Here is a 21084-nt window from a genome sequence, read left to right on the forward strand (position 1 = left end):
CTTCTCACATGATTTCATGTCAGTAAATGTTCAAATGATCCGACACCTCACCAGAAATCAGAGATTAGAGACAAAAAGTCCAAAACCTAAAAACACATTTGTGCATCAGAACTTTTTTTTTCTTCTTTCCTCTCCAATGAATCATTCCACAACCCCTCAGATTTATCTGGTGTCCCAGTTTATAAAACCGTGCATGTATTAGTTCTAACTAGCTCCACCTGCAGCAGCTACAAGAGCAACAAGCTTACACACTGATGCTTCAGTATTAACCATCTAATCATGTCGAATAAGAATAAATTAGAGGCACCAAGCCAGTACTTTATTTTATTACTTTAACTACATTTTGCTGCTAATACTTGTGTACTTTGGTCCTCTGGTAAATTAATGGTATCTGGTCAACAGGAAGAAGACAGGAAGAGGGCGAGGCATGCTGAAAACAGTGGCCAGACAGGGACATGCAAAGGAGATCCAGCTGATCAGGTGAGAAACTGAAATGTGAACTATTATGCAAATTAGTAGCTGCAGTATGTGTATTTAGCTAAATATGTAGTATCATCTCATCCTGTAGCCCTGTGATGAGGCTAATTGTAAGACATTTATTATTTTTGTTTATATTGTGCTCCCATGGTGTAAATCCCCAGTGCTGTGTAGGCTATACTCAAATTATACAATGTGTGTATACTCACATTGTAACAGACATAAAGAAAAATTGTGGCCAGTGTATGTGCAGGTGCATTCTGCAGGCCCCCCTCCATGAACTGTAGTTCATAGAGTTCATAAAAGATCCTGGGTAAAACCTTCCCACGTGGCAGCCATCGGGCCTCACTGTGAAACAACACAGCTGGGTTGTTGGAGCCCGTCTCCTCACACAGTGCAGAAAAAATCCGGACTTCGGCAAGTTGTGTTTTGATGCAGTTTATCGTGGTAATGATGTCTATCATTACATCGTTCAGCTCGGGGACTCAGCTGTTTAGATGCCAGCGTATCATACAGTGTATCCATTTGTACATTGGGGAAAACACGCTTGATGAGCGCTTGGAGCCCACCTCGTTTGCCAGCCATTGCCTGAGTCCCGTCTGTGCAGTTCCCCACACACAGTGCTCCCATTTCACATCGGCCTCTTTCACGTAAGTGTCAGTGACTTTGAACAGCCGAGGGGGATATGTGCCTTGTCATGTTTTCTTGTCTGTGCTTTGGAAGTTGTGGTTGGAGTTGGGGAAGACTCATCCTCTGCTGTACGTTTAGTGGGGAGCCCCTCCTCGCTAACTTGTCGTTGTTATGCTAGCAGTGTTCAAGCATGCCTCATTCATTTGCCTTGCTGCGCCGCCCCCCACAATAGCTTTATGCTCCTCCCGGGGGGGATGCAGAGCTATTAAATAAACACACTGTACTATAGTGTATTTGTTTATTTCACTAAACTGTATATACAAGCATAAATGTCTTTCTAATCTGTTTCATCTTACCTGTATGTACCAACATTCACTGGGACAACTGCCCTAATCGATTTGCTGGGATTAGCATCTATGATGTGGATGCAGAGTTTGAAATAATCCATCACACCACCGTACTACCCCGTAACGTCAAACTGCCTAACACTGTAAACGAGAACTGTTAACCCATCACCACCCACTGGAGTGGTAGTTTGTGCTCACTGGTCTGACCTTTCAGTATGTAGTATTTTCAGTATGCAATTTACCACACTTAAGCAGTATCTCATTTCTTTATTTTCTGTGGAAAGATATCCAAAAAGTCACGGGCTTTACTTTCATTTTACACATGAAATAATTAATGCAAAGACACAGACAGTAGAAGTTAAAATTGATGTAGATAAGGTGAAAAATGATAAACAGGTAGCCCTCAAGGTAAATCAGTATTCATTTTGCCTGAGGTATGAATGAGAAGGTATTCCTGTCAACCTTACAGTACATGCTGACCTTTCATCCATTGTACAGTGATCCGACATCTGTTCCTGCCTCCCCCAGCTCCACGCTGATACACCTGAAGGTCCTTTGATGAATAATTGAATCGCATTAGTGTATCGACTTCCTAATGGTCGCTGATCGAATATAACCTCTCTCTCTCTGAAATCGCAGGCCTAATTGAAAGCAGCAGTAATGTTATGGTGCACGTATTAGATGATATTCATCAAGCGCCCGCTGTACATCAGTGGTAAGTATGATGTCACAGCACAAAGGAGGTTAGAGCACATTTTCTGTTTTCAGTGCTGCTGTTCCATAAAATTATACCTGACGACATGCTCTAGAAAATAGCTTTTAACAAATCATGGGCGTTCAAAGATGAGCGTGCAACAGGAGGTCCAGCTCAAAGCCGAAAATTTTCACCCCACAGGGAAATAGAAAATGGAATAAAGAAAAAATGTTAGATGTCCATGCTTTTTAGGCAACATGTGCATTACAAGTTAATGTAATATATTTAATGCTTTTGATCATTTGACCTGATGCACCACCAGTCATACTGTTCATGCCTGCAAGAAAAGTACTGTTACTAAACATAGTTTAAAAAGTATAAGAGGAGAGGAGGACAACAAAAGTGTGGAGTATGAGGAGTCAGACTGTTACAGTTGTCCTGCCTCAGTACCCTGTGATGACCTTACCATGTCATCACTTGTTTTAAAACTGGTGCTCAGTAATTTGTAACATACTTAGTGTAATTTATTTAATATATCACAGCAATAAGTAGTTACCCTCCGTTCCCTGACCTCTTCTCTCCTTCCCCTGCACTTATGTAATTGTCTTGGCATAAGTACTCAGTAAATATTTTATTGATGCTCCATCTGTACCAGATAATTACACTGTAATTTGTGGGCTGTAAAGTGTTACCATCATTTTATACTCACAAGGTACAAAGTAAATACACATCTTTACTACCATTTTTTTTTTAATTCTAAATCAAGAACACACCAAATGCAGCCCAGTGCCACTGATTGTCTAACTTCAAAGACCAGTCCAACAGTCCATTTGTAGTCTTGTTCATTCTGCCCCTTTCAACTGTTTTCAGTGCTCTGTGCTCAGTCCAGGGACTCACCTGCCAGCATTCACTCTCCTAATGATGACACTAATCCTGTCCTCTCTGGACAGGATCAGTATCATCAGGGGAGCTCTAATGATTGGTAATTATCACCCCAGGACTCCACAAATTATATGTTGTCCAGAACAAAAAGAGCCACCACTGATTTTCTCCAGCACGAAATCTCAGATTAAACGACCTGTTGTCTTGAGAGGTGGCTCTGACATCTGAGGGTAATCTCACTCGAGCTGGAGCATGTCAATCTTGTATTTGAAACCATCTTTTAACTCTACTCTGATATTTAGAGGAACATTTTGATAAGGGGTTCATGAAGGGAAAACACTGGTCACTGCTCACCTTCAGACCTGAGCTACAGGCAAATGTTTGGACAACGTGTTAGACGTGATGAACACTCAATTAGAAAATTGTTTTATTTGTTACAAATTATGTAAACAAAATTATTATTTTAATTACCTACTTCATTTACTAAAATAATAACTACAAAGAGCAACAGGAAGATTGTTCCAAAAAGTGCCATCATTATCATCATCATCATCATCATCATCATGCATGGACCATTGTGACTGCACCTGTGAGCAAGAACAGAGACAGTTCATGAATTTTAAAAGTGACGCCCTCCAAAACAAGCAGTTATGATTAAACATACAGACAGGCTGAAAGATTAAAAAAGAATGAGTGGAGACACATAATGAATGTTGATACAGGGCCTGAGGACTCACTGAATGGTTTGATGAGTATGAATACGATGTGAATCAAATGGCGTTGGTCTGTGGAGTTAACCCTTCTTAACGCCTTTGAGATATTTTGGAGTGATGTGTCAAGCTTCATTCAGTCTGGATTTATTTCTCTTTATTTCAACGAGGTGGGGTGATTTTAACATTACACACACCGGTCAGTGATTTTAATCTTGTTCAGAGCACATATGAGAGCAACTTTTCAGAACACATATACCTGCTGTAATGTCAGGTATACTCCTTAGCCCATAGTAGTTTACACCGTAGGAAACTGGCATTATTAAAAGTAGGATGAATGGCCCCTCCTGAAGCTTATGAAGTTTATGTATGTGTATTTCAGATGCACATCTGAGATAGATACTCTCTGTATAATACCAAGACATGTTTCATGTCTGTCGAGATTTGACTGAGTTATGACTCAGAGAAGGAGAAGATTATTACAAAGTCTCCCCCTCCATATGAGTTTCTACAGTTTGGTGGAGATCTTGATAATAATCCAGATTTGGGTGCATTTCTTTTCCCCTTTGCATCTAAATGTTGTCACCCCAGCTTTCTTAACACTGATGTAGGCAATAACTGAAATACATTCAAACATCTTTCCCTTGTGGATCATGGGCTCATATAAAATGCATTGATTACATGTTTTTAGTCATATGTGGTGGTGAAATATCTTTTTTAATCCCTGAAATTCCTTTTTCAGTTTAATCAAATTGTACATTAATTAATTAAAATTTTCCCCGGAATATAAAAAATATGGTATTGAGGTAGAAGTGAAAAGTGTGAAGATTTTGAGCATTTTAAATGATTGACGCTAATTCACAATCCTTATCTCTGTGATTTATATGAGAGCTTGGCCCCAGGATGATTAACTTTAGTTCCACTCATAAATTTGTCTGTGCTGTGCTCTTCCACTTCTCCACCCAAAATCTTAATAAAAAAGACAGATAGAAATATTATCAGATGGAAGATGATGAAAACTGAGTTATTAGTGAGTAATACACTCTCCTTATCTTTACTTCCATCCTCCCCTGGTCTCTTCCAGTATAACAAATGAACAACCCCAAAATATTGACATCCTATGAATATTAATGAATACAAATGAAGTGCCAAAAAAAAAGAAAAAAAAAGAAAACATCACCCAAATGGAGCCAAATGTATTCAGGCTGTAAATTATTAAATGCAGTTAGCAGGAGGTGAGAGTTTTGCAGTTTGAAATTCTTAGTTATCTGCTGGCCCAGTTAATTATCTTCCTGCTTGACAAATTCATCCAGCACAAATCAGTGCTTAATGGGGGAGGGGGGTTATTAATGCCTCCTAGACCCTGCTCAGACTTTGCATTAGCATGCAAGTCAGGTGATCCCATCAGAAGTGGACAGCTCTGAGTATGTTAGCTCACTCTTGGTATTAAAATGCATCTCCACATGCGTCTTGACTGACCGCTTCCGATTGGATCTCACTTCGCCTGTGTGCAAATAGTTGTTTTTGACCACTGGGAGGTGGCATTGCACTTCCTGTGCCTAGTCTGGTGTGTCTTGGCGTGTTCCAGGCAAACTAACCAAAATCGCTTAAGATGTTTGATGCAATATGTTTCTATGAGCTTTTTGAAAATTTCGGACATCCCGGGCCGAAGTCACCTTACACGATTTGTACAACTTGTATTGGTTTACGAATGAGTGCATGCATCGTCTTACATAGATGACATCACTTAAATAGGTGGTCCTTTAATGTGGCAAAGGGCAGAGTGATTGGATCTCAAATGCATCCTCAGTGTGTGTCAGTGTATTTATACCTGTAACTTAGAGCTGTCCACCTGTGATCTGATCACCTGAGACACATTTTAATGCCATGTCTGAACAGGCTCTCCTTAGCCATGCTTGTAAATAACTGACAGTGTGTCTGTGTTGCATCTTTCCTCACCACTCCCTGTCTGTCATGACCAACTTTAAACATTCAGCAGCACCTAAATGTTGTTGAGATGTTTATCCACTGTAACTATTTAAAATTTTCTGAAGTAAACACAATGAAGCACAGACAGTTTTAGCTCTGTCATGTTCTGACTTGTATCACAGTGTGCTGTTTTTGTGTGTTTGGAGGACGAATGGAGGGATTGTTCCTGAACAAAACTGAATCATCAACATGTCAGCTGCAATCAGACTGTTAGGAAAGTCTCTGTCTACCACAACTCATTATTTAGTACAAAACTGCAGTCTTTAATACTTTTTTTTTTTGCTCATGGTAGGGTTTGTGAGTCGTGTTAAGTATTTAATTACCATGGTACAGTCCCTCTACGTGTAGTTTCACTCAGTGGATGAGTCAGGTGCTCATTCCGAGTCCCTGTACATGTCAAATATCCATGATGTCTGAACTCCATATTCGTTATATCTGAAAACAGTTGAAAACTGATTTTAGTAAGTTATACTCAGATGAGGAAGAGGTTAGTTAGATGATTCTGATTGTGCAAAGATGGTTTGTCCCCATTTACCTGAGCTCCATTGCTGTTCCAAACCTCCACCTGTACTAGCTGAGTGGTCCACAGATGAGGCCCAATCTCTAGGCTGATGGCTCCCAACCTGGGGTTTAGGAACACCACGGGGGACAGCAAGATAGATCAGATGAGTCATAGGATCATACACAGAATAGGAAGGCAGAAAAAAAATGACTGACTGGATATTTTTGTATTTTCAGGGCTCTAAAATATGAAATATGGGACAAATCAGTTTTCACTGTGTAAATGTTCATTCAGTTGTATATATACTTACAGAATTTAAGGGATAAGTCCGATCACCATACACCACAACTCCATTCAGACCAGTAGGGTCGGTCTCACATTGTACCTAAAGAGTGAAGGAAAATAAGCAGAGACAGGATTCTACATGTCTTTAATTATAGAACCAATATTTCATGATTAAATATTAAGTCTGCTCTATCAAACAGTTAACAGTGTGTGTGAGTGTATTTGTGTATGTCTGTTTGAAAGTGAAACAATGCCGTGTGACTGTACAATAAATAAACTGGAGCACAACATCAAGGCCCAACCGGAGAAATGATTATACTTACAGGAACAGACAAGTCCTCGAATGGCCGAACCTGAGCACAAAACAACAGGACCATAATATATATTACTTACAGGCTTGTTGTTTGATCAGCACTTAACTTCTTAAACTCTGCTGAACTCATTGATGGGGAAATTTGTTCAAAAGTCTAGCAGTAAGCTTGACATGACACTGACTTTTTGGAATAAATAGATATAAATATGTCAGGTAAATGGCTTTTCTCAGTTGTAAGAAAATCACTCGACAGGAGAATAATCAAATCATCTCTAATCCAGTTTACCATGCAAAATAAAAACACTGTCCTTGTTCACTCGACTAGTAAAATGAGTTCCTTCATTCAAGAGTTGTCAAAACTTTATCTCTCTTTATCTTAATCACACATATTGGTGAGTCGACGACTCCGACGCCCAACTCTTCTACGTGTTAAATCACTGCAATCGTGTATGTAAAGAAAATCTTGGTATTTTAAACAATTAGATACCAATAACAGAGAGCAATAACCTTACCATTGTCAGAACTGACTTCTAAGTTGTCTGATAATAGGTTTACAAGCTTTTAGTAGGTCTTTAGCGGCGTGTAGCCTCTATGAAAACTTCTAAAATGGTGACCAGTCTAAACAAACAGGAAGTAGCCATTTTGTCCTTAATTCACGTGATACAACGCGAGAGGAACGCCGGTCTTGACCTGCGTCACCAAGTTACATTCGAGTCTGTTAGCATTGTTTAATGCTGCACAGATGCTGAACAGAATCCTTATTGCTGCTGAGATTCTTTGAGGGCTCCCTCAACTCAAACAGCAGATGGTTTTCTGCCAAATTTAAAGGTACAGCCAGTACATTTACATTAATTCCTCAATGTTACGGGTCTCTGACTAAGATTAAAAAAAAGAAAAAGTGACACCTTTAAGAAACGCAGGGCAGAGAATTTAAAATCTCAGCTTACCTGGAATGTTGAGCTGAATCTCTCTAGAATTGTTTCCAAGATTTTTGAAATACATGGCTTTGTAAAAAAGATATCCAATAGGCCATGTGTTGTTGGATCTTCTTGTTAACAGTTTCTACAGAAACTAAAAAAAAAACTCCCAAGATCTTAACTGTGTGAGCTCCCTACATTGATGTAAAATGCAAAACTGACAAAGGACCTCCACAGTTCCTCAGTTCTTTGATGTGTTGTACACCGATGGGTGTCATTATCTCATCCATGACAAAGAGTGTGTAAAATTACAGTGTAGTAAAAGGAAAAGTTGGTCTTGTGTGAGATGGTTTTCTTGTTCAACAGTCATTTTGTAATCTCCCTGTCCTCTCAGTTTTGTTGCCATGACTTTGATTCATGCAGGAACTGTTGCATTATGATCTCCTTGTCTTTGTATTTTCTGTTAGTATCAGTCAGTCCTTTACAGTATTGTCCAGAACCAAGATGATTTCATTGAGGATAATGTCCAGCCAAGCAATCCAGAGCCTCCCACCCTCAAACACACTGTAGTATCCACATTTGTCTTCCTTTCCATTTGGTTCGATGTCTGTCACAGGAGGAAAATGGTGGTTAACTTGCTGCTAAAATCCCTTAACCCGTTCTCAAGCTGAACTGTTGAAGTTGGCTGTTTGTGCTCCATTAAAACTGCCTTGTTGACCTGTGAAATGTCCTTGAATTCAGTCCTTGGTCCTGCTCTTTTTATGATTGTCAGGAGCATTAATCCTTTCAAGCCATCCTTTGTCGTACTAGAACATTTTACATGCACTTTACATACACCACACCCCATCAACTGACTTTTCCGTGATGCCACTTTTAAATGATGCCACCAGGCAGGACGTTTAAAGTCGCATCTGCCTGCCTGCTGTTGCTGTATATGAACCTAGCCTCCATGTAGTCAGTTGTGGTAGAGGACACTACCACTATCTTCTTATACCTTTTTATACATTCATTATTGCCAAGAAAATATAATTGTCTGTTGTAATAAAAATTTTAAATGATTTACCTTATAGAGAGATCCCATGTCATTGCCTGCCTGGCAACTTTGTCTGTTACAGACAAGACAGGTTCGTACAAGCAGAGCTGATTATAATCCAGTACAGGATTCCTGGGTCATCATGAACTAGTTTAACCAGTTACAACTCACTCTCTTCCTTCTCTTTGTAGTTCTTATTATGACCCATGTACCTCATCATAAAAATATACAGGCTGGTGACTAATTTAAAAAAACAAAAAAAAACAACATAAAGCGTCTTAGTAAGTGGCTGGACAAGTCTCAGTGTTCCTTGGCATTGATCCAGTGTTCAGTTGAGTTAAGATCTGATGATTGTTGTCATCAAACCATTCAGTGGCCTTTCATGCTCTGTGGATGGTGGCATGTGTCTCCACCCATTTTTCCATACACGCTTCCTTGTTACAGTTTCCTGGGTTATTATCATGTGTGTTGAAACACTTCTGCCACCCTCTTCCTGCTCTCTGTAGAGCAGTTAACAGCATAAAATAGGAACAGGTTCATCATCTTCAGTATTGGAAGTGGAAGGTGTACTTCTTGGAGGTGGGTATACTTTGACCCCAACATCCAGGTCATCACCTCCAGTAAGGCTGATTGCTTGTTGCTCAGTCATATATGCCTGGCTTTAACAACTCCCTATTTGACAAGTAGCCAACCACACAATGCAAAGACTGTTTTCTTTCACATACAAGAATGAACCTCTGCTTTTCTTTTCAGTTGATGAGTAGTCTATCAAGTTCAGCCTCCTCTCTTCCCCTTACAACAAATCAAGCAAAAATACTTCAGATTTCACTAGTATTGAGATTCCAGGTTTACTATCACATATAAATGTAGGTTGCTCACCGCAGATCATTGGATTAGCTGGACTTTCTGCTCTATCATTAGTATCAGTCATTTACATTCCTCCCATCCCAAGGATGACATATGGTTGAAGCTATGGTGTCAAGCCAGTGGTGGCTGGTAATATTTATCTGAGTGGGGCAACAGGTGCAGCAGGCTTCATCTTATACACTAGCAATGTTGTTTTCTAAGTGTTGACTGTTACATTTACTTAACAATTGAACCAGTAGCCTACAGCAAACACACTCTATCCAGCTGCTCTTTGCATCTCTGACTGTAGGAGGTGGATCCTCTAGAAAACAAAAAAAGCCATGAAACATTTATTATGATTTTAACATATAAACCTTTTTGTTATATTTGTTGTTTTTGTTATTGACCCCTCCCTTTCGTTTTTGTTGTCACAATCTGCTGCACCAGTGGAGCTAACAATGGCTAATATTGTGTTAAAAGACAGGTGTGTCCTAGGAGGCTACCTCACCACAGCTAAATGTAAACAGGAAGAAGATGAATAGACTCAGTGGATATATATCAAAGTACCACAATGTATTCCCCTTATACTGATCAAACAGATCATAGATATAATGAAGTACTTTATCTTTAAAAGGATGGGATAGAGTAGCTCCATCTCTGCTTCTCCAACATGAAGCTAGTTACTGACAGAAAGACATTAATTTGACAACAGTTGCTATCTTCTGATTGTTGATGACAATGTATAGGTCAGTGAAGTTACCTCATGCAGTCTGAAAATCTGTTGACTCTTGGTTCTCCACTGCAGATGGATGCTTGTCCCTGGACTTTCCCTGTAATTTCTGCACATGAAAGTAGCTAGATAAAAATGGAGTCTGTTTACAGAATGCATGTTGATAAAATAATACACAGGACTTAAATCTGCATTAATCAGTATTTGGCTTCTCAGAAAAACTTCAAAACGCAGCCCCCATTTGGCCCTACTTACTGAGCTGCTTTTGCTAATGTATTAACGAAGATTCTTCCTAGGTGCAACTTTAGCACTGGAATAGAGTCATATTTCTTTCCATATAATGGATGTAAGTCCGTTTTCACACATCCTGTTTTTGTTTTTTAACAAACATATTTTGAATAATGTCACACACCTGTACTTCGTCTGCCGCTTAGATGAAAAACTGTTTTGTTCTGCGTGTTTGACATACAAGCTTAAAGACAGCTGGAGCTGTTAGGATCAATAGGTTTATGAAAGGTGTGGAAATGAGTATTGCTAACAGTCAGTACTACAAAATTGCCGCTTTTAAATGATTTTAGTTTCAGCTATGTTTGTGTTGCTTAGAGAAAAGTTGTTTGGGAAGGGGTTCATTTGCTGTTAGCAATGCCATATGAAGGACTATAGAGTAAGATGATAGTTTTCATCCCAGAATTTCCCAGTTAGAGTTCCATTAAAAGTGGCAGCACAGCAGCTCATTCCCATCAGACTGAAGACATAGATACATTCCATTTCAACATGTCCCTTTAGCTTGCTAGTTTTTTATTTTTATTTTTGTCCATGGTAACTCCAGTTACTGCAAGTTAAATAAAGAGGTTAGTTGAATAATGAGACTGCTGCATTGCTCCTATTATACCTGCAGGTGCATTTTGTGTTTGAACAGGAGTTAAATGTTGCAGCTCCTTTCCCACCATCCATTGTGTCTCATTGTTGTACAAGCACACTTTGTACACTTTGTTTCCTGGTGAAGATAATGCCAAAGATTATTAGTCAAAAGCAATGGTTAATAAAAATAAATTAATACTAATTCACTTCAGGGGCCTCATTTATACAACACCTTTACAATCCAATGTCATCTTAAAGCTGTTCCTCCCACCCTGCCTCACCCTGTGCCATTAGAATCAGATGGAATTTAGTGTGGTTTTGAAAGTAAAATTAGAATTTTTGTTCATTCATTTATTATTTCTTTTATCATTTCTTCTCTGATACATCATGCTAAATGTATCCCAGATGTTCTGTGGTGAAGCTTCTTTCTCTGTAGCTGTAATGTGATTCCTGCCATAGATACAGCCTATAGTAATATAGTGGACATTTACATAATGTTAGGTTGTTCCGGGGCAAATGGCCAATCAGGTTCCACTCTGTTGTCAAAACCTAGAAATTGTGAGAAGCTGTTTTTCTCTCTGAGACTCTCCTCTTCTAGGAAACAAAGTGTATATAAAGTGTATATATTAGTGGTGGGCATAGATTATTTTTTTTAATCTAGATTAATCTCAATGTAATCATGAAATTAATCTAGATTAATCTAGATTAAAATGGCTCATTTGAATTTTACCGAAGGCATTCAGAATATGTGTGCTACCTAAATAATGATTAAAACTAAGTCTTAGACAATCGTTTTTAAACCAGGTGGCACATTAGACCAGGGGCTCATCTCCTGTTTCCAAAATGCATCACTAACTGCTTGAGAATGTCGTTTGATTCTTGATGAAAATAAATCATGTTCAGTAAGACATACTTGTGTTTACAAACAGTTTATTCAGTAACACATGAATTTTACTGTAAGCCTACATAAGAGGTCCAAGTCCAGTCCAAGCTCTATTTCTCCTTCTTCCACCAGTCACTCAGGCAGACCAGCTTGTTCACATTTTCTGGTGACAAACTAGATCTCCTCTTCTGCACAATATGCCCTGCTAAAGAAAAAAGTCTCTGCGGCTTTCTCTGCGGTGTACTGGTCGTGTATTCTCCTAATAATAGTTCGCCTCGCAGGTAGTTTGTAAGACGGGTCACCTGTAGCCGTCTGGAGAACAAGCTCGAGCCCACCATCTTCAACCACGCTGATGGGCCGGCAGCTGGTGGCAATCCACTGAGTAAGGAGATTAGTTAGCCTGGCTGAGAGGGCTGTGCTGACGGGCTTGCCTCGGTTGCACTCAAACAAAGTAGCTTGACGGCGCTTCGTATGCGCTACTACAGTGCTTGGGCCGGCATCTTCCGAGGAATTAGCAAAGGGATGCTTTGCGTTTAGGTGGTACTTAAGACTGGTAGAACTCCTACAGTATACTAATTCCGCATTGCACAAGGTGCAAACAACCTTACTCTTGTCGAGGTTTCCATCGGGAAGCTTCTTAAAAATAAATTTCCCCCCAAGCAAACCCGGTGGCTTCAAAGCTGCATCCATGTTGACAAGTCGTTCTCGCCCCCCCACAATGCAATTCGGCTAGGTATACATCCGCGCTAAAATATCAAGGTGAAAGTCAGTGAGTATAGACCCAGCTCCCAACCCAATTTTGAGAATAGATTAACGGCGAGATTTTTTTTATCGCACGTTAAGAGTCTCACGTTAACGCAGCACGTTAACGCCGATAACGGCCCACCACTAGTATATATAAATATAAATATAAATAAATAAATAAATAATGTATGGTATGCTGTTTAGGAAATTATTGCACATATATGGAATGAAAGTCAGAATATATGGAAAGAAAGTTTCACGTCACTACTGCCATGTTGTGTTTTCAATGGGATTACAGACTACGGATGAAGGTGACACACCATGAGCGAATCAGCTTGAAATTTAGTGTTGGCACTTTTAAGCAATGAGGTGATAGTTGATTACCACACGGTAATGGATGTAGTGAGGATACACCTCCCTCTGTTGAATTCAACTAAGAGGTAACAGTGGGTGTGAATCATAGACTGTATAAGACAGGGGTGTCAAACCTGTCCACAAAGGGCCGGTGTGGCTGCAGGTTTTTGTTCCAACCAAGCAGCAGCACACCAGACTTGACTCATTTAATCAACTGATCTCAGTCTTCAGACAGTTGATTGGTCAAACTGTGTGCTCTTCATTGGTTGGAACAAAAACCTGCAGCCACACCGGCCCTTTGTGGACAGGTTTGACACCCCTGGTATAAGACATGGACGTAGCACCCGTGACGTCATCCATTGGTTTTGGGGAGTCGGTTTTGTGACCAAACCATGGGCATTTAAGCTGCGCCATCTTGGATTTTAGTGTTCACTATTACTTTTTCTTAATAAATGCACACTTAACCAAACCAGCTTTTTCCTCTCAAATCCAGCTGGAAGGGATATTGATGTCAAGTTCTTCATGCATACTCAAAAGCCAGTTCACTTAGACCGTAAAGCATTGCTGCTGGTGTGTTTATATGTTCTGCCAGCTCTTTCTCCATATGTTCATCAAAGACTTGATTGGCAAGTCCAGTTCTTTTATATCCTGGCCTTATTTCTTTTCCATCTATTTTCATGTAATCCTGCATATGTTCATCTGCCTTGCCACCTGACCAATGGACTCCCCCTTCTCCACCTCTTTCACTGCACTGTCCATGTCTTCTAGAGGGGTGGAAGCCCCATCTGTCTTCCTCTTATAACTTTGTGGTTACGCTTCGCCGAAGATCGTTACTCACACCGCTGGGCAGAGTAACACTCTGCCCGCTTCTTCATGGAGCCTGCAAACAATCCGTCCCTGGTTTCTCCGTCAACGGCAGCTCCGGCATGGTCCTGCAGCCTGTCCCCTGAGTCTCCTCCGCGTTCTCGTCTGTGCTCTCCGCGCTCTGTTTTCCGGTTTCCTCTGCAAACTTCCTCGCCAATCTTAAGCTCCACAGGTGCAGGTGATTACACCGTGGGGAGTGACATCCGCATGGGCTTTTCAGAATAAAAGCACAATACACTCCCAGTGTGCAATACATGCAATAAAACACACCACACATTAAAATCAAAGAATATAAATTAAAAACACACTGGTTAACATTTATGAAATGTTTATGAATGTTTATTTATGAAATCTGTCACTTTTGTTTATTTACTAAAGCAATAATAAAAGGACGCAGCAGGGAAATTATTCCAAAAAGGGCCTTCATCTTCATGCATGGACCACAGCGACTGTAAGTGTGAGCAAGAACAGAGACAGTTGATGAATTTTAAAAGTGACGTCCTCCAGAAAAAGCAGTTATGATTAAACATACAGACAGGCTGAAAGATTAAAAAATAAATGTTGATACAAGGCCTGAGGACTCATTGACTCGTTTGATGAGTGTGAACATGATGTGAATCAAATAGTGTTGGTCTGTGCAGTCAAGCTGAAGCTTATGAGGTTTATTTATGTATGTTTATTTCAGATGCACATCTGAGATAATGATACTCTGAATAACTGAGTTATGATTCAGAGAAGGAGAAGATTATTACAAAGTCTCCCCCTCCCTATGAGTTTCTACAGTTTGGTGGAGATCTTGATAATAATCCAGATTTGGGTGCATTTTTTTCCCCTTTGCATCTAAATGTTGTCACCCCAGCTTTCTTAACACTGATGTAGGCAATAACTGAAATACATTCAAACATCTTTCCCTTGTGGATCATGGGCTCATATAAAATGCATTGATTACATGTTTTTAGTCATATGTGGTGGTGAAATATCTTTTTTAATCCCTGAAATTCCTTTTTCAGTTTAATCCAATTGTACATTAATTAATTTAATTTTTCCCCAGAATATAAAAATATGGTATTGAGGTAGAAGTGAAAAGTGTGGAGATTTTGAGCATTTTAAATGATTGACGCTAATTCACAATCCTTATCTCTGTGATTTATATGAGAGCTTGGCCCCAGGATGATTAACTTTAGTTCCACTCATAAATTTGTGTGTGCTGTGCTCTTCCACTTCTCCACCCAAAATCTTAATAAAAGATTATTAATAATCTTAATAATAAAGAAATTTATACATTATTTGCCCTGGAAATGTACAAGGTAACATTTACCCTGGGGCTGAGTAATAATAATTATTTGGGCTGTCCTTAGCCAAGGTGGTAATTAACTTGACCTTGACACAGTGAGTCTGTGTTGCATCTTTCCTCGTCACCCTGTCCATCCCAGTCTGTCATCACCACCTTTAAACATTAAGCAGTATGTAAAAAAAATTTTGATTCCTCTACTTCTACCTCTACTTCTAAGTGTTGTTGAGATGTGTATCCACTGTAACTATTTTAAATTTTTTGAAGTAAACACAATGAAGCACAGACAGTTTTAGCTCTGTCATGTTCTGACTTGTATCACAGTGTGCTGTTTTTGTGTGTTTGGAGGATGAATGGAGGGATTGTTCCTGAACAAATCTGAATCATGTTACCTGTTAGGAAAGTCTCTGTGCAATACAACTCATTATTTAGTACAAAACTGCAGTCTTTAATATATTTTTTGCTCATAGTAGGGTTTGTGAGTCGTGTTAAGTATTTATTTACCTTGTTACAGTCCCTCTACATGTAGTTTCACTCAGTGGACGAGTCCAGTGTTCTTCACGGATCCTTGTAAATGTAATATCTCCATTGGGCTTTTTCTTGATTTTTGTTATCACTGAAAACAGTTGAAAACTGATTTTAGTAAGTTATACTAAAGAGGTTGGTTAGATGATTCTGATTGTGCAAAGATGGTTTGTCCCCATTTACCTGAGCTCCATCGCTGTTCCCACCCTCCACCTGTACCAGCTGAGTGGCCCACTGATGAGGCCAAATGTCTAAGCCAGTAGTTCCAAGCCTGGGGTTTAGGAACACCACGGGGGACAGCAAGATAGATCCGATGAGTCACAGGATCATACACAGAATAGGAAGGCCGAAAAAAAAATGCATGACTGGATATTTTTGTTTTCAGGGCTCAACAAGACCATGATATGTTTGTTGTTTGATCAGATTAAACTCTGCTGAACTCATTGATGGAGAAATTTGTTCAAAAGTCTTAACAGTAAACTTAACATGACACTGACTTTTTGGAATAAATAGATATAAATATGTCAGGTGAATGGTTTTCAGTTGTAAGAAAACCAAGAGAGAGTCTAATTACAAAACCAAAAGTTTGAGAGGTTATAGTTTTTGCCTTCACATTATTTTTTCAAAAGAGAATAATCACACGTGGCGTCCACACCACGCTTCTTGTTATCGCGTTATCACTGCAATCGTGGACAGCAAGATAGATCCGTTGAGTCACAGGATCATACACAGAATAGGAAGGCCGAAAAAAAAATGTATGACTGGATATTTTTGTTTTCAGGGCTCAACAAGACCATGATATGTTTGTTGTTTGATCAGATTAAACTCTGCTGAACTCATTGATGGAGAAATTTGTTCAAAAGTCTTAACAGTAAACTTAACATGACACTGACTTTTTGGAATAAATAGATATAAATATGTCAGGTGAATGGTTTTCAGTTGTAAGAAAACCAAGAGAGAGTCTAATTACAAAACCAAAAGTTTGAGAGGTTATAGTTTTTGCCTTCACATTATGTTTTCAAAAGAGAATAATCACACGTGGCGTCCACACCACGCTTCTTGTTATCGCGTTATCACTGCAATCGTGTATGTAAAGACAAATAATGGCATTTTAAACCAATAACATATAAATAACCATAACCTTACCATTTTCATGATTCTCCTCTCAGTTCTTGACTGAACCCCCCAAAAGAAAATCTCGCAATGCAGTGTGTGCAACACCTATCTCTTCTCGGTCTGTTAGCACCGTTTAATGCTGCACTCTCAGCCAAGTTAGGTTTAGGTTAGAGAAACAGCAGACGGTTTTCTGCCAAATTTAAAGGTACAGCCAGTACATTGACATTAAATTATATTTTAATCATAACAAATGTCTGTCAGTATGCTACTGCTACCGTATAGTCTGTGCAGCCTACCAGTGAAAGGTAATGAATCGCCCGGACTCCTATTCCAGGGGACACAGGAAATCCTGTTCCCTCTCATGAAGTGGACTGGGCATGCGCTCAGTGAAAAAGTGGATTGGATATGCGCTCTCTATGTCGTTTACACTACATTGATATAAACAACCAGAAATATGGTTGTTAACTATTCTTGACTCCCCCCAGATTGTTTGGGGGGGCTTAAGGATATTTTAAAATTGGGCCTATCGACCTCCATGGTGACACCTCTGAGGAAGTCAGGGCAGACAATTTAAAATCTCAGCTTACCTGGAATATTGAGCTGAATCTCTTTCCAAGATTTTAGAAATACATGGTTCTGTAAAAAAGATATCCAATAGGCCATGTGTGGTTGGATCTTCTTGTTAGCGGCTTCCACGGAAACTAAAAAAGACTCCCAAGATCTTAACTGTGTGAGCTCCCTACATTGATGTAAGACTGACAAGGACCTCCACAGTTCCTCAGTTCTTTGATGTGTTGTACACCGATGGGTGTCATTATCTCATCCATGACAAAGAGTGTGTAAAATTACAGTGTAGTAAAAGGAAAAGTCTCTTCCTGCTGAGTTGGTCTTGTGTGAGATGGTTTTCTTGTTCAACAGTCATTTTGTAATCTCCATATCCTCTCAGTTTTGTTGCCATGACTTTGATTGATGCAGGAACTGTTGCATTATGATCTTCTTGTCTTTTTTCTGTTAGTATTAGTCAGTCCTTTGCAGTATTGTCCAGAACCAAGATGATTTCATTGAGGATAATGTCCAGCCAAGCAATCCAGAGCCTCCCACCCTCAAACACACTGTAGTATCCTCATTTGTCTTCCTTTCCATTTGGTTCGATGTCTGTCACAAAAAGGAGGAAAATGGTGGTTAACTTGCTGCTAAAATCCCTTAACCCATTCTCAAGCTGAACTGTTGAAGTTAGCTGTTTGTGCTCCATTAAAACTGCCTTGTTGACCTGTGAAATATCCTTGAATTCAGTCCTCGGTTCTGCTCTTTTTATGATTGTCAGGAGCATTAATCCTTTCAAGCCAGAACATTTTACATGCACTTTACATACACCACACCCCATCAACTGACTTTTCCTTGATGCCACCAGGCAGGACGTTTAAAGTCGCATCTGCCTGCCTGCTGTTGCTGTATGTGAACCTAGCCTCCATGTAGTCAGTTGTGGTAGAGAACACTACCACTATCTTCTTATACCTTTTTATACATTCATTATTGCCAAGAAAATATATTTGTCTGTTGTGATAAAAATTTAAAATGATTTACCTTATAGAGAGATCCCATGTCATTGTCTGCCTGGCAACTTTGTCTGTTACAGACAAGACAGGTTCGTACAAGCAGAGCTGATTATAATCCAGTACAGGATTCCTGGGTCATCATGAACTAGTTTAACCAGTTACAACTCACTCTCTTCCTTCTCTTTGTAGTTCTTATTCTGACATTAGACCCATGTACCTCATCATAAAAAATATACAGGCTGGTGACTAATTTAAAAAACAAAAAAAACAAAAACAACATAAAGCGTCTTAGTAAGTGGCTGGACAAGTCTCAGTGTTCCTTGGCATTGATCCAGTGTTCAGTTGAGTTAAGATCTGATGATTGTTGTCATCAAACCATTCAGTGGCCTTTCGTGCTCTGTGGATGGTGGCATTGTCCTCATGTATCTCCACCCATTTTTCCATACACGCTTCCTTGTTACAGTTTCCTGGGTGATTATCATCCATCCAGCTGCTCTTTGCATCACAGCTGGGGCTGTTATGATCAATAGGTTTATGAAAGGTGTAGAAATGAGTACTGCTAACAGTACTACAAAATTGCCACTTGATTGATTGATTTTAGTTTCAGCTATGTTTGTGTTGCTTAGAGAAAAGTGGTTTGGGAAGGGGTTCATTTACTGTTAGCAATGCCATATGAAGGACATTTTCGGTTTTCGGCTGAAAGACTTTTATCACTGAAACAACACGGCTGAAACAGGATGTTGTGATGACACAAGCGAAAACCGCAGCCAGTACAAGCTTGTCTGGAAAGGCCAACATGTCTGCGGTGTGGACGTATTTCTAAGTCTAATCTAAGAAGCCTAATCTAAGAAAGACACATGGATAGCGATTTGCAAAACACGTATTGTCGAAATTTCAAGAGGGGGCACATCTGCAAAGAATTTCTCCACATCGGGTTTAATTTATCACCTGAAATCCAAACATCTCAATCGCTATGCTGAATATGAGAGGAATGCAGCACAGAAAAGGAAAATCGCCCACTCCGTCTGTGGGGGACGTAAAGCGCTGCAATTCCTAGTGCATTTGTTGTTGTTAAAGGCCTACGGTTAACATATGGGCTATGGCAATCTATGTTTTGATACACTATTATGTTGTAGTCCTAAAATTTTAAAATGCACTTGACTTATATGCACTTTGTGTTTTTATGAAAGAACAATTTCATAATATTGTTTAAATTGATTTATTCTTTGAAACATTCATATTAATTTATGTCATCGCAATTGCCTTGCAATTTTTGTAAGGTTAGTACACAGTCATAGCCATGTAATTGTACTAATAATTGGCATAATAATTTCTTTCGGTGTTTCGGTTTTCAGCATCCCGAATTAATACTAATTCACTTCAGGGGCCTCATTTATACAACACCATTACAATCCAATGTTATCTTAAAGCTGTTCCTCCCACCCTGCCTCACCCTGTGCCATTAGAATCAGTATCACAATCAGAAGGAATTTAGTGTGGTTTTGAAAGTAAAATTAGAATGATTTTTGTTCAATCATTTATTCTATCTTTTATCATTTCTTCTCTGATACATCATGCTAAATGTATCCCAGATGTTCTGTGGTGAAGCTTCTTTCTCTGTAGCTGTAATGTGATTCCTGCCATAGATACAGCCTATAGTAATATAGTGGACATTTACATAATGTCAGGTTGTTTGGGGGCAAATGGCCAATCAGGTTCCTCTCTGTTGTCAAAACGTAGAAATTGTGAGAACCTGTTTTACTCTCTGAGACTCTCCTCTTCTAGATGACTTTGGTGCCGAGCTTTGTCTGTCTCCTGTTGATATATACACACACACACAACAGCTTTCCACAACATGGTCCAGGTGTCACCATAACAGTGTAAGAAATGGACAGTAAATTGCAAAGGCTCTATGTGGTGGGGTGGACTATGTGTATACAAATTAACATGATAAAACTGTGTATGTGCAAAAATCAGAATATAGATAGAAATATATAAGTGTAAATGTACATATATAAAATTAATTCATTCATTTAAATAGAGACTGTGTGTGTGTTAAGCTGATATTTATGGTGTGGTGGTGTATGTAAAAATGAATAAAGGCTATATACACTTACACAGTACAGAACAAACAATATATCAACAAGACACATTCTATGTACAATATGAAATATGGGTTGAAAGTGCAGTTGGTATGTTTACAGTCTTCTGCTGTCCTTGTTAAAAATGGCTGTTTCATGGGGAAAGAAGCTGTGGTGGTGACAGGTGGTCCTACTTCTTAGAGCCTTCAGTCTGATTTTCCTCTGAGAGGGGAGTTTTTGGAAAAGGGTCAGACAGGTCAGACATTATCTTACCCACACTCTCTTTCTGACCCAAGAGGTGTAAATATCTGTGAGGGAGGTGAATGTGAGTCTGATTACCACACGGTAATGGATGTAGTGAGGACACCCCCCCACCCCACCCCTGTGAATTCAACTAAGAGATAGCAGTGGGTTTGAATAGACCTCTTCAGGAACTCACAGAATTGTCAGATAG

General features: G+C 39.4%; 1 long non-coding RNA gene across 4 annotated transcripts; it reads right to left on the minus strand.

Annotated features, from left to right (window-relative positions):
• Positions 1 to 3435: 3435 nt before the first annotated feature.
• LOC121193613 lies at positions 3436 to 18740 on the minus strand. Of its 4 annotated transcripts, none has more exons than XR_005895301.1 (6): positions 18578 to 18740; positions 7777 to 7912; positions 6840 to 6869; positions 6542 to 6616; positions 6053 to 6352; positions 3436 to 3617 (listed from the first exon to the last, which is right to left on the minus strand). It is a non-coding gene; the product is annotated as an uncharacterized LOC121193613 (long non-coding RNA). The 4 variants fall into 4 exon arrangements; XR_005895299.1 differs by lacking the exon at positions 18578 to 18740 and adding an exon at positions 8810 to 9143 and having other exon boundaries at positions 7777 to 8353; XR_005895300.1 differs by lacking the exon at positions 18578 to 18740 and adding an exon at positions 8810 to 9140.
• Between the last annotated feature and the right edge of the window lie 2344 nt (positions 18741 to 21084).

Source organism: Toxotes jaculatrix, chromosome 14 (assembly GCF_017976425.1).
Source record: "Toxotes jaculatrix isolate fToxJac2 chromosome 14, fToxJac2.pri, whole genome shotgun sequence".
Classification (NCBI taxonomy): domain Eukaryota; kingdom Metazoa; phylum Chordata; class Actinopteri; family Toxotidae; genus Toxotes; species Toxotes jaculatrix.